We start from the raw sequence: 13,448 nt of genomic DNA, 5'->3' as shown, positions 1-13,448 counted from the left end.
TTTCTGGTAGATATGGAGAACCTATAACCTGAAGATAGCCCGTTGAAGGGTCTCCTAACATCGGACAAATTCACCATCACCACCAATGTTGCTTTAACAGTCTGAGGCGCTAGGACATGACACGCCTTATTTCTGGGTTGTGAGAGGGGCTGCATTCCCCAACCTCTTCAACCAAATCCAGGGCTTGGTTTTCATGGAATTTCAGGCATCCAGGCCAGGCTGGTTGGGCTAGGGAGGAGGGCACATTTCTGAGCACAGAAGCTTTAAAAACATTTCTCCAGTCACAGGGACCTGGTAGCACACTCTGGGCAGAGCCCCCGTGTGAGGCTGGTTACAGGGCTCTCACAAGCAGCTTCGCCGGGCAAGACTGGGAGGGGTCAGGCCTTGCCCAGGGCCTGTCTCGAATGACCCGGGGCCCATGTCTCTGCTGCTTCCCTTCTGAGGCCATTGTTTCCCAGCCACTGATGCTAAAGGGCAGCAACTCCAGCTCCATGTCCCAGGGTCCGGAATGCACACGCAGGGCCAGACTGGGGAGGGGTGGTCCACTGGTGGCTTTGAGCAGGTTCACTGGGAGAATTCTCCATTCCCTACACCTTGATTGCCTTTACCCATTCTTCAACGCCCCAAACTTCTTACCAATTTCTTAAGGTCAAAGGTTTCCCACTCAGGGTCACTCAAACATGTGGTGGATTAAGCACAAAGTCCTGGGCTGGCACCGTGGGGCAGGGGGTTAAGCTGCTGACTGGGATGCCAACATCCCATTCTGGAGTACTGGTTTCAGTCCTGGCTGCCCAGCTCGAGGAAGGCACGGAAGATGGCCCAAATACTTGGGCCCCTGCCACCCACGTGGGAGAACCAGATGGAGTTCCAGGCTCCTGACTTCTGCCTGGCCCTGCACTTGCCGTTGCAGCCATCTGGGGAGTGAAGCAGTGGGTGGAAGATCTCTGTCCTCTTTCTCTCTCTCTGTCTCCCCTCCCCCATAACTCTGCCTTTCAAATAAATAAAATACATCTTAAAGCAAACACATCCACGGCTTAAATGGGCCATTGACATCTTCCTCCTCAATTTCCAACCCCTCCTCTCCCACGACACACGAAAGGGGCAATCAGCGCGGTTGGCAGAGTCCCAGAGTCGAGCATGCTCCTGTGATGTGTGTCACTCCTGGCCCTTCCACTCCTTCTGACTCCTCAGCCCACTGCAGCGTGGCGTCCCTATCCCTGCCACTGTGCTAGCTAAGGCCTCCACTGACCCCCCAATGCCCAAGTGCAGGGCCATCCTGCTTCCTCCAGCTCTCTTCCCTAGGAAGCCCTTCTAGACATGGCTTTCAGCTGCTTTTCCACTTGCCCTCCAGCCAATCGCTAGTGCCCTGGTGGCCTCCCCCAAGAGCTGGTATTCTCAACCTTTCCTGCACGGCTCACCACTCCCCACCCAGCAGGTTGGCACCCGCATGGTGGCTGCTCTTGTCGTTGTGGCCGGTCCCACCTTACTCCTCGTTTCCAGCTGCCTCTTTTACACCTGGCCACATCCGAAGTACACTCTTCAAAGTCCACACGGACTCAGTTTCTGAAGATCCTATAAACAGCTTTTATAATTAAAGTGGGAGGGATCATTGTGACAGTGACACTGGGCAACCAACAGATCCCAGGACGTAGGGTCACCCTGACTACTGTATCTCTGGAGTGATCTGGTTTCTTCTCTCCTTCCTGCACACCCTCATCTGATGGGGGACCAACTCCTGACACGTGAACTCTGCACCGTGTCCCAGATTGCTCTCCCTACTCCCTGCTCCTCGTTGCTACCCTGGCCCTCTGTGCAGCTCTGAACTGAGCTCTGGCCTGCAGCACCTTCTGGGCCCAGCCTGTCTTTCACACTGCCAACTGTGTCACCAAAAGCTCTAGGGGTGGTTCCCCACCGTTCTCAAGGAAACCCCGCCTGCTCAGTGGCCATCACGGCCCAAGCCCGTCCTTCCCAGCTCCAGCCACCAGCCCGTCTCCAGCACCACCTTCTACCAGGTTCCAGCCATCAGTAGCTCTGGCCTCTGAGTATGTGGCTGCTTAAGCCCCCTTACTTTCACCAGGGGTTGCACTACCAACTTAAGACAACTGTGTAAGTAAGGGCTTCTGAGGGACCTTGGCTGTCCCCAGCTGCATCTGGAAGGTGAGCAGTCATCACAGTCTAGAAGCGGATGGGGCACCCAGACCCTTCTTACACAGCAGACAGAACTCACGGTGCTCTGTCATTTGTGGTTTTTTCCCCCAGTTTCTGGCTTGGTGCGATCGTGGGGTGAGAAGCCACAGCAGTTCCCCACCTCAGACACAGCTGGCCCCTCAGTCCTGGGTCCCAGTAGGAATCTCCGGAGAACTTACTCTAGTTGGGCACTGGGACCTCTTGTTCTCTACTTGTGTGCTAACTGGTTGCAGGCATCACCCGTGTATATATCTTGTTCTTCCGCACGGTTCCATCTCTTCCTCTTTGGGCAACATCCTGGCATTAAAGTTTTCCTTGGAGATACTGAACTTGAACCTTGCAGAAGTCCTTAACGAAATTCCTGTAACCATCTGCATCTTTACCCTGGCCTGGAGGCAGTCTCCTCTCTTACTTGTTCCACGAGGCTTGGCAGAGGCCACAGGGACCAGGAGATGCTCAGAGAGGATGTTCAAAGCCTGCATTCTGTTCTCTTTGGCTCTGGCAACATCAACTACTACAACTCTTTGCTTAGGGTGGCTTTTGTGTCAACTAAAGTGCACCTGCTTATCCCTGCAACTTCTGCTGCTGGCAGAATCAGCCAAGCCCCCACTTTCCAAAGTCTTCTTCCTCGGCTCCATCCTGGGAGGTGTGGACTGCAGGCCCGCCCAGCACCCACAAGCCTCGTAACCAAGAACCCACTGAAGATGCGCTTTCTTTGAATGCCTGCCTGGAGAGTGGCCACTGGCGCTGGGAACCCAAGGGTTGGCTAATGTGATGCACCTCATAGAAACCAAAAGCCCTCAGGTATGGGCCTGCAAGCCTTCTGTGATTACAGTTAACTTTAATTTGGCTTTAGGGGCTGACATAGTTCTACTAATATTACTGGAAATACAATTTAAAGCTATGGCTTTCAAATACCAGACACACACACACACACACACTCACACCAGCAATGATTCCATAAGTAGCTGAAAACTATAATAATGTTCCTGAGTAAACATTCAACTACTACTCAGTAAATGCAAGCCACAAAGGTGCTAATTAGAGATGACAGAAAGGTTACAGTAGGTAAGACAGCAGAAGTTGTTCGCAGGGTCATGTGCCTAAGCTCCAGGGACACCAGGTCCTGGGGGGAAGGCCCAGGTGACTGAGGAGAGGCTGGTGTTGTGTGGCCACTTGCAAGGCCAGCTTCGCATATCCCTGCAGGCTTGAGCACAAGATGGTCCACTTCCAAGCCAGCTCCCTGCCAATGTGCTTGGGAAAGCAGCAGAAGATGGCCCAAGTGCAAGGGCCCTGCCACCCATGTGGGAGGCCAGGATGGAGCTTCTGACTTGGCTTTGGCGTGGGCCAGCTCTAACTGTGGCAGCATTTGGGGGAGTGAACCAGCAGATGGAAAATTTCTCTTTCTCTGTTAGCCTGCTTTTCAAATGAAAGAAAGAATGAATGAGTAAATGATTTTTTTTTTTTTTTGAAAAAAGAAGACCTGGGGAGGGTAGATGCTTAGTAACTGCAGGAGGAGCCCCAAGCCCCAGCGGAGGTGAGGCCACCCTGGAGACGTTGCCAGAAGGGCCTGCCTTTCTGACTTTTGTTATCTGGGGACCGGAGGACAGTGTACGCTCCTTAACCACCACAGGGGCACCGTGCACACAGCTGTGGGCGCTGCCAGACCCTCATCGGAACCTCTCTTGCAAGGGCTCTTAAAATGATGACTCAGCAACACCAGCATTTCTTCCCCGGTTTGAATTCTAAGGCCCCCGCTGTGAAACAGGGGTGGCACCGCTGCCCACTGCACATGGCCCAGCTGAGGGTCAAATGTGCCTGGCTCCCTGTGGGCCCTTCCATAGCTGAGAGCCACTCTTCTTGGCCAGCAGAGCAGTGTCTGCCTCAACCAAGGGCCCGTCGTGGTGCGATGTGCGGTCCTGGAGATGGACACAGCAGCTACGGCTGCAGTTTGGGGCAAACCAGGAGAGATCTGCGGGGGACCTCAGGGGCTCTCCCTGACACAGTGGCAACGTCTGGGGTCCCAGGCAGCGTGCGGGCCCTTTGCCGCAGCCCTGCCCTCCTGCCTCCTCTCTCCCTCCAACAGCTCGGGCGTTCCACAGTCCTCCATCAGCAGGTCTTTGTCCATTGTTCAGAAAAAACTGATTCAAGCCTCGACTTGAGGCTTGAATTCAACTTAAAAAAAAAAAAAAAAAAATCGTGTGGCTCTAAGAGTCTGCATCCAAGTTTTTCCCAAAAGATTATTCTCCAAGGAAAAAAGACAACAAAATGGCTAAATCTCAACATTTTTCCGACTTCATTATCCCACGGCTCTCTGTACCCCTGGAGACACAATTTTCAATAGTGAACGGGGCTGAAGTTTGAGGGCAAGGCCGAGAGCAGCTGTTTAATTTCTACCACCAAAGACAAACTTGGATTCTTTCAGGCCAGCTCTCCCCCCAGGCCAGCCCTCAGTTTTATAGGGCCAAACCACCAAGAGAATAAATGAATGCAAAAAATTTGCCTCGCAGCGGTGAGCACTAAGATTTTCTACAGATACAAATTCCCAAGCAAACCCAGCCCAAGGATAATAAAAGCGAAGGTTGGGTTTACTGGGTGTGCTGGTGGCTGGCTGCCTGCTTTTCTCTAGAGCCTGAATATGTTTACATGGGGGTGGGGGCTGACGGCCACGGCAGCTCCAGAAAATCAACAGAGGCCTCAGAACGCTGCTGATCAGTCTGGGCAGGCGCAGCCTCTCGTTCCACAAATATTCACTGTGCACCCACCATGCTCAAGACCGTGTGGGGTGCTGGGGGCGATAGCAAGACACCGTGGCCTCGGCAGGCAGGGTCCCCAGTGATGAACGCCTGGGGAGTGCATGTAGGGAGCTGAAGCCCAGAGGTGGACCTGGTGCAGGGCTCCACTGTGCAACAATGTATCACCAAACACACAGACTTTCCGCACCCAGAGGCACTGCTTTCCCATAAACACTGTGAAGGTAAACTGTGTCTGGCTCTCAGGCCACCTGTTGGGGTAGGAAGGATCCAGGATAAGAGGGTAGGTGACATCTCAGGCTAGAACTCTGTCAAGTTATTCTGTCCTCCTATCTTGACCAATGTTGGAATGCACGCAGTTCAAATTTTTTTGCACCAAAGAAACCCTTATCTTTAATTCCATTTTCCATGAACTTTCTGAACTGTCTTCCTATGCCTTCCCAATGCCATGGAAAGCCTGGGCCCAAAATTAGAATCCGCAGGCTTCTGAGCTCTGAACCGGAATGTGGTGGTGTTAGGGAGGGAGCCTGACTTGGTAGCCCTTCTCCCTTCCATCCACAGCTCTGTCCTGTCCCCCTCCCCGCCTCAGGAGCACACATGGGAACACCCCTGACACTTCATGCCCGTGGTCCCCTCAGCCTGGGCATGTGCACACAAGTGGCTCACTGGGTGCAAACCTAGGAGGAGGCACCCAAGGAAGAGCTCCATTCTCTGGCTTTTCAGCTCCAGGGACATCATGCCCTGGTGGAAGGCCAGAGCCACCTCTAAAGGGTGGGGGGCTCTGCTGAGGTCTAGGGGTGTGGTCACAGGGAAGCATTCAATTTGCTGGGCTGAGAGGCACACTGTGTCTTGGTCCAGACCCAGCACGACAGAGGCCACCCTTTATCCCACTAGTCCGGTTTCCACTCATGGGAAACCTAAGCCACGAGGTTAGGGCCATTCTAATTCCCATTTTACATATGAGGAAACTAAGATGACAGAGATTTTAATTTACCCAAGGCCACATGGCTAGGGGTGGTAAAGGCAGGATTTGAATATCACACTGAGCCTAAAGCCTAAAAATACTCAGAGGAAAATCATTTCCTGATCCTGAATCACGGAAAACCAGGAGCAGGAAGGAACCATGAATTTTCCCTCACAAGGTGATCTGCTGGGTGGGCAGCAGCAGAGGACTCCGGGGCCCTGAGCTTGCAGGGCAGCACGATGGCCCTCCCAGGGCCAGGGAGCTGACCTCACTCCGGGGAGGGGGGGGATGGGGGGGTGGGACCTATAGTTCTCTTCCAAAGTTGCTGCCTTCCACGCTTTCTGCAAAGCCCATGAGCCGAGTGGTGGGCTGGGACAGGGAAGCTCTGGAACTGGGCTGTTGGGCAACCTCATTCTATTTCCAAAGCCCAGAGTGGTGTGGGATACCCTGGGGCTGGGCCTGAGACCCCTGTTCCCTGCATCTATGCAGGCCACGCAAGACTGTACAGGTCAGGAAGGACATTTTGTTATAAATTGACTTTTTTTTTTTTTGTAAAGCAAATATCTTTTTTAAAAGTCTTACTTATTTGAGAGAGAGAGAGAGAGAATGAACATGAACCCTATTCCATCTGCTAGTTCACTCCCCCAAAAGTCTGCAACAGATGGGGCTGGGTCAGGCTGCATGGGTGGCAGGGACCCGGATCAGAAGGACTTGAACCCGGGCACTCAGATAAGGGATGCTGGTGTCTCGAGCAGTGGCATTACCCCTGTACCACAACACCTGCCCCTAAGTTGACTTTTTAACAAAGTTCTCAAACTATAGTATAACATTTATATAGGCAAGTACACAAATCTCTGTGTACAGCTCAATGAATTGTTAATGTGTAGATGCTCTGTAACCAACACCCAGACCAAGACAGCACTTTAAGCTGATTATACACTGCAGAAGACACAAACACACTCTCCTTGTGAAGTGTCAGAACCTGACTTGTGAGGCTCCCTGACCCTCTCCTGGGGGCACCCTCTAGCCCTGAAGACCCCACTGTTCCCACTGATCCTGTTTCTAGAAGCAGGGGTTTCCCCCTCTGCAGTCCCAGGCCCCAAGGCAGCTGAGCAGCCTGACCAAACAGGTTTAAGGGCTTTCTCCTGTGGCATTCTCTTCTGCCCACCCCTTCCCCACCCAGTTCCTGCAGTACACAGACAAAGTGCCTGGGCCTCTCCCACTGCACACCGCACAACTGCCTCTCTGTGCTCCCTCCCTAGGCAGGCACGGCCTGCGGGGCCTCCCATCCGCAGGACTTACAGCAGCCTAGCTAGGACTTCCTCTAAGCTCTGGCTGCTGCAAACAAAGAGCAGCCCTGGAAGCCAGGGCAGCGGGGCCCACGATGCAGGTAGAGGCTCCAGGGGGCGGGGGCACCAGCCTCCCAGCACACCAATGGCAGAAAACTGCCCGAACTAGTTACATTCCAGCAAGATTAGCACAAGGCTGGGCCTGCTCCTGCGCCCACCCCCTCCTCCCCTCCTGGGCCGTGAATAGGATTTTTAACCATTTCCCTCCTACTTGCTGTCCAGCCTCACACACTGACAACACTCCCTGCTGTTTGCACATTAACCTCCCATTTGCCAGGCAGCTTCTCCAAGGCTGCGGATTAACACCCACCAACCCAGACAATGGTCCCCCCGGGAGGGATGCAAGGAGCTCAGACAAAAGCTCCAGGCTTGGGCCCAGTCAATCACAGCACAGTGGCCACAGGCCAAAAGCACAGAGGCTCCTAGACCCAAGACAGGACACACAGGAATCCCCCTAACGGGCTCACTCCTGGCTCCACACACCTGACCCACATGGGAGGGGCGGCAGAGTGCGCTCCCTGTTAAAGGAGATGCAGGAATAGGGACCCCACCCCGTGCCCTGAACCATATGCTCCCCAGGGAAGCTCTGGCCTAAAGCCCTGGGAGTGGGGGGAGGGAGGGGACAGGGCAGTCTTCAACAGGCCTCAGGGCCCCATCCCACCGAGTTCAGCCTTTCTCCTTCCTCCTGGCAAAACACAAGCATGGACTTGCAGAGGCGGCAGCAGCTCCTCAGAGGGGAGATAACTGGAGTGCTAGGCGAGGGGTGGGGGTGGGGGGTGCCCTTAAATGTCCAGGACCTGAGGCTCCTCCACTCTGCTACGTGATAATGGTCTGGCAGCAGTGCGTTCAAACTCTCCTCCAGGTGGTTCCAATGCAACCAGAGCCTCTCAAAGTGCATGTTCCTGTGAATGAGCTACACTGCAGAGACTGGGTCAAGAGGTCTGTGGTGGGCCTGGGAGGCCTCGAGGCACTGGGCAGAGCTCACGAAGCAACAGGGCCCAGGCTGCTGCCATCCCACCCTTCAGAGAAAGGCAGGACAGCTGTCAGCTGTTCCAGCGGTGGGATCCCGCCCCCTTTTAGTGATGCCCTCTCCCTGTGAATCTTAAGTCCGATTCCCTGGACTTCCCTTAAGGCTCCCACCCGTTTTTCCTACATACTTGGGTCACCTCCTCTAGGCCAGGGAGGTCGCTGTCCTGAGCCCCATCCTGTGGCTGCACTGAGAGAGAGCAGACAGGGCGGGGCAGGGAGCAGACCTCAGCACACACCCAGGAGGCTGCTGGGTGTAAGGGTAGGAATAGGGCCCCCACCGGAAACAGAGACCAGAGTCCCAGCCCTCGGGCAGTTAACATACAGGCAGTTAACATACGAGAAACGTAAGGACAATTAAAAAGCAACAACCACAATTAATATGGTTTACACAGGCAGAACTCATTAGTGTGGGTTGGGGTGCTCAAGTTTACCTTTGCTGGGCAAACTCTTTCTTTACCGACTGCGCGCTAATTGCAAACAAGCTCCGTGGGGGAATATTTAAACGGCTGGGAAACAACCTCCCAACACTCCAGATGCAGGGGAGCGCGCCGCTGACCTCCAGTGGACCCATAAAGGACCCTGACCAGGGAGCCCCCCTTGCCAGCCTGGCTCAGATTCCTGGCAGGGTTCAGATTGCAATGAACCTACAGCCTCTTGTAGAGGTTTTAGAGTTCAGAAGTCTCCCTAATTCCCACTGACTTCCACCCTAAGTCTCAATGGGCTGTGTGACCAGACAGTGCTGCCAAGGTCCCCAAAGGCTGCTGAAGGGATCACCGTTATAGGGGAAATCTGAGCAGGGGCAGGGGCGGGGGTGTGTGGGTTGCAGTGGCAGCAAATCTACAAATGATTCCTCCTAATCACCAGATGATGTGCTAGCAGCCTCAAATAAAGCACTCATCCGGCTGCCCGGCCTAGGCTTGGCTTCCCGCCCTTCCGCCTGCTCCAGGCCATGAGCCCTTGGCCAGGCTTCTCACGGCAAGGGGGGCCCAGAGCTCTGAAAGGCTGGACAGTCCCAAGAACCCAAAGGTTCCCTTCCCACTCAACCTCCTTGGCCCCTGTAAAAGCAGAGATGACGGTGGGGTTTGGCCACACCTGGACTGAGTCTGCACTCCTTATTAGTGTTACCTCAATTGAAAGGTACTCTTTGAGCCTCAGTATAATCCAATTCATAAGGTTATGTTGTGTTTTCATTGAATGAATGTTTAGTGGGCACAGGGCTTGGACTAGGTAAGAACTTCTGATGGTTAATATGAGGTAGGAAGGTTTTTCAAATTTAAGGTGACGGGAAATGGTCTCATGCCTCCCCTTTGAGGCCTTAGATCATATTGTTCTCTTGTGACGCTACCTTTGCTGCCCTGAGATCAGTTCAACTGCCTGTCTTGTTGCCTGGTAGACCTAAGGCAAACAGAAAATTCTTGCACAACACCATGGTCTTACTCATCTTGTCCTCACCTTCTGTAATGCTCAATCAATTGCAATTAGTAGGAATCGGATTGATATTATCGCACTGACTTGTCCATCACAGGACAAGGTGTGGATGCCATTAGAACCACATAGGTCAGGAAGCCATACAGACCTGCTCTCCCACCCACTGGAAGCAGGTTCCAGTTTTGTTTTTGGAGAATGTGGGAACTGGATTTTTTTTTACAAAATTTACTTATTTGAAAGGCAGAGTGACAGAGAGACAGAGAGAGAAAGAGACTGTACAGCTGCTGGTTCACTCTCTATATGGCTTCAACGACTGGGACCTGGAACTCCCTCCAGACATTCAATATTGGAGCAGGGACTCAAGCGCTTGGGACATCTTCCGCTGCTTTCCCAGGTGCATTAGCAAAGACCTGGATCAGAAGTGGAGCATCCAGGACTTGAACCAATGCTCTGATAAGAGATGCCAATGTCACAAGCAGAGGCTTGACCTGCTGTGCCCCAGTGCAGCCCCAGGGATTGCATTTCCCACCAGCTGCCAAACTCTGTGAAAATAACTACTGACATCCTGACTTTTCATGAAATGCTAAGTGACATGTCTGCCACACAGTGAGCGATCATAAACCTGTGTGGCTGAGTACTGTTCTCAACACGCCTTCAGATACACAGACTCTGCATGCCTCTTGCACATGACCCAGGCTCCCAGTGTACTGTTTTGTCTTTCTAAAAAATTAATTTAATTAAAAATTATTTTTAAATTTCATTTTTTAATTTTTTAAAAGAGTTATTTATTTTTTACTTGAGAGAGTTACACAGAGAGAGGAGAGGCAGAGAGAGAGAGAGACAGAGAGAGGTCTTCCATCCGATGGTTCACTCCCCAGATGGCCGCAATGGCCGGAGCTGCGCCAATCTGAAGCCAGGAGCCAGGAGCTTCCTCCGGGTCTCCCACATGGGTGCAGGGGACCAAGGACTTGGGTCATCTTCTACTGCTTTCCCAGGCCATAGCAGAGAGCTGGATTGAAAGTGGAGCAGCCACTGGCATGCCGGGTTCTAGTCCCGGTAGGGGCACCGGATTCTGTCCTGGTTGCTCCTCTTCCAGTCCAGCTCTCTGCTGTGGCCCAGGAAGGCAATGGAGGATGGCCCAAATGCTTGGGTCCTGCACCTGCATGGGAGACCAGGAGGAAGCGCCTGGCTCCTGGCTTTGGATAGGCACAGCGCCGGCCGTAGCGGCCATTTGGGGGGTGAACCAACAGAAGGAAGACCTTTCTCTCTGTCTCTCTCTCTCACTAACTCTGCCTGTCCAAAAAAAAAAAAAAAAAAAAAAAAAAAAAAAAAGGTGGAGCAACCGGTGTCCATATGGAATGCTGGCACTTCAGGCCAGGGTGTTAACCCGCTGTGCCACAGCACTGGCCCCTTAAAATTTTATTTATTTTTTTTAAAAGATTTTATTTATTTTATTTGAGAGGTAGAGTTACAGACAGTGAGAGGGAAAGACAGAGAGAGAGGTCTTCTTTCTGTTAGTTTACTCCCCAGATAGCTGCAACAGCCAGAGCTGTGCCAATCTGAAGCCAGGAGCTAAGCACTTCCTCCCAGTCTACCACGTGGGTGCAGGGGCCCAAACACCTGGGCCATCTTCCACTGCTTTCCCAGGCCACAGCAGAGAGCTGGATTGGAAGTGGAGACCAGAACCAGTGCCCACATGGGAAGCCGCAGGAAGAGGATCAATCTGCTGTGCCTGCCCCTCCCAGTGTACTGTTTAGCAGCCCTTCTGCGCTGTCCACCCAGCCTACCTCATTTCTACTGAAATGGGCCATTAGGCCCAGGACCACCTCCTTCCAGGTCACAACATGCCTTGGCTGGGAGTGGCACAGGTGTAATTTTAGGTCTTCTGAGAAACTGCTGTGCAGTTTTCCCAAGTCTGAATTCCTAGGGTAGGCAATAGAGATGACCATTTAGGAGAGCCCCTTTGAGGCCCTGGGCTGTCTCCCATTCAGTCCAGGAAGTTACAGGCTGCCCTCCTGGGCCCTGAGGGCAGTGACCTGGCTCTCAGGAAAGAGCCACTGGGGAGCTGGATACCAGTGGGGGAGCAGGGGCTGGGGTGGGGCTCCCTGGCAGGGTGGGCCTGGGGGAACACATTGGCATCCCCAGGAGCCACACGCTTTCTGGATGGCAGTGTGTGGGCAGACATTTCTAGACTCTTCTTTTGGATCTGGGCTGGCGGGGAGCACTTGCTCCATGGCACACACACTGTCTCATGACCTGAAATTTCCTTCACCCTCTTGGTTCTGTCCTGCCGCTATCTTCCAGGGACAGTGACTCCCCAGACTCCTAGGGAGGGGTCCTCTTTTGGAGGGGCTGTGCGGAGAGGCTGCCCCGAGGATCAGGGCATCACAGGACGCAGACCAGTAGCGCTCACTCGTCACCCCTGTTGGGCTGACTGGCAACCATCCCAAGGGTACAGCTGCTTGCAACAGTGGAAGTGAGATCCCTACAGGTCCTGTGTCTGCACAGGGCTGGGTCCTGGAAACCACTGGGAATCCAGAGGGTGAGGACCAGCAGTCATCACCCACTTCCTGCAGGGTCCTGTGATACCTGCCCCTTCAGCCCTCAGCACTCCCCACACCCCCAAGACAAGACACACACAACCAGCCTGAGGCATATCTAACCAGAGAAGCAGCCAGTCAGACTTTTAGCAGCAGCATAAAAGTGGATGGAAACCATCGGCTAGTTTAAGGGACATGCAGACAGCTATTTCTTTTTTTTTTTTGAAAAGATTGATTGATTTGAAAGGCAGAGCTGCAGGAGAAGGGGAGAGACACAAAAATAGAGATTTTTCATCCACTGGTTCACTCCCATAATGGCTGAAATGGCCGGGGCTGGGCCAGCTCAAAGCCAAGATCCTAGAACTCCATCTGGGTCTCTTACATGGGTGGCAGGGGCCCAAGCACTTGGGCCACCCTCTACTGCTACACTTCCAGGCAGTTGGATTGGAAGTGGAGCAGCTGGGACTTGAACCAGTGCCCATATGGGATGCCAGCATCACAGGTGGTGGTGTAGGCCACTGTGCCACAACGTTTGCCCCAGATGGTAGTTTGTTATTGTGACATTTTTACTTATTTATTTATCTGAAAGTCCAGAGCTGCCACTTGCTGGTTTACTCCCCCATTGCACCCAATGGCTGGGACTAGGGCCAAGGCTGAAGCTGGGAGCTAAGAACACAATCCAAGTCTCCCAGGTTGAGTGGAAGCAGCCCAATTACTCGAGCCATCTCCGGTGCCTCCCAGAGTCTGCACTGGCAGGACGCTGGAATCAGAGGTGGTGGGAGATCTGGGAACGGAACCCAGGTATTCTAACATGGGACATGGGCCTGCCCCTCGTGACAGTTCCTGAATCAGATGTCAGGCCAAGGGTGCTGTCAAAAGCCAGAGACTTGCGGGAGGGACTGGAGATGGAGTGGCTACCATGATGCTCACATCTGCTGCTCTCCCCCTTCAGCTCTGGTGACCGACTGGTCCCTTCTTTGGTACTGAGAGAAGTTCAGCCAGGTCCTCACCAGCAGCAAGGCTTCAGGCAGCTCCCTCCCCTTGTTAGCACAGCTGGTAGAGAAAGTCTTCAGGGAGATAAACATTTATTAAGCTCCTATTGTTTCCCTATATAGGGTGCATAATAAAAGCAGAGGTTTTTCTTCCCTTACCACAAGCTTCTCTTTGTGTGCTGGGGCTGGGGAGATCAGTACCAACT

General features: G+C 53.2%; 1 protein-coding gene across 1 annotated transcript in view; it reads right to left on the bottom strand.

The window, feature by feature from the left end:
- TCF7L1 (transcription factor 7 like 1) overlaps nt 1–13,448 on the bottom strand; it is a 169,176-nt gene that overhangs the window by 43,764 nt on the left and 111,964 nt on the right. The gene's annotated exons all lie outside the window — the stretch shown is intronic.

The sequence above is a fragment of the Lepus europaeus genome, chromosome 13 (assembly GCF_033115175.1).
Source record: "Lepus europaeus isolate LE1 chromosome 13, mLepTim1.pri, whole genome shotgun sequence".
Classification (NCBI taxonomy): domain Eukaryota; kingdom Metazoa; phylum Chordata; class Mammalia; order Lagomorpha; family Leporidae; genus Lepus; species Lepus europaeus.
This window is presented reverse-complemented; position numbering and strand designations above follow the sequence as displayed.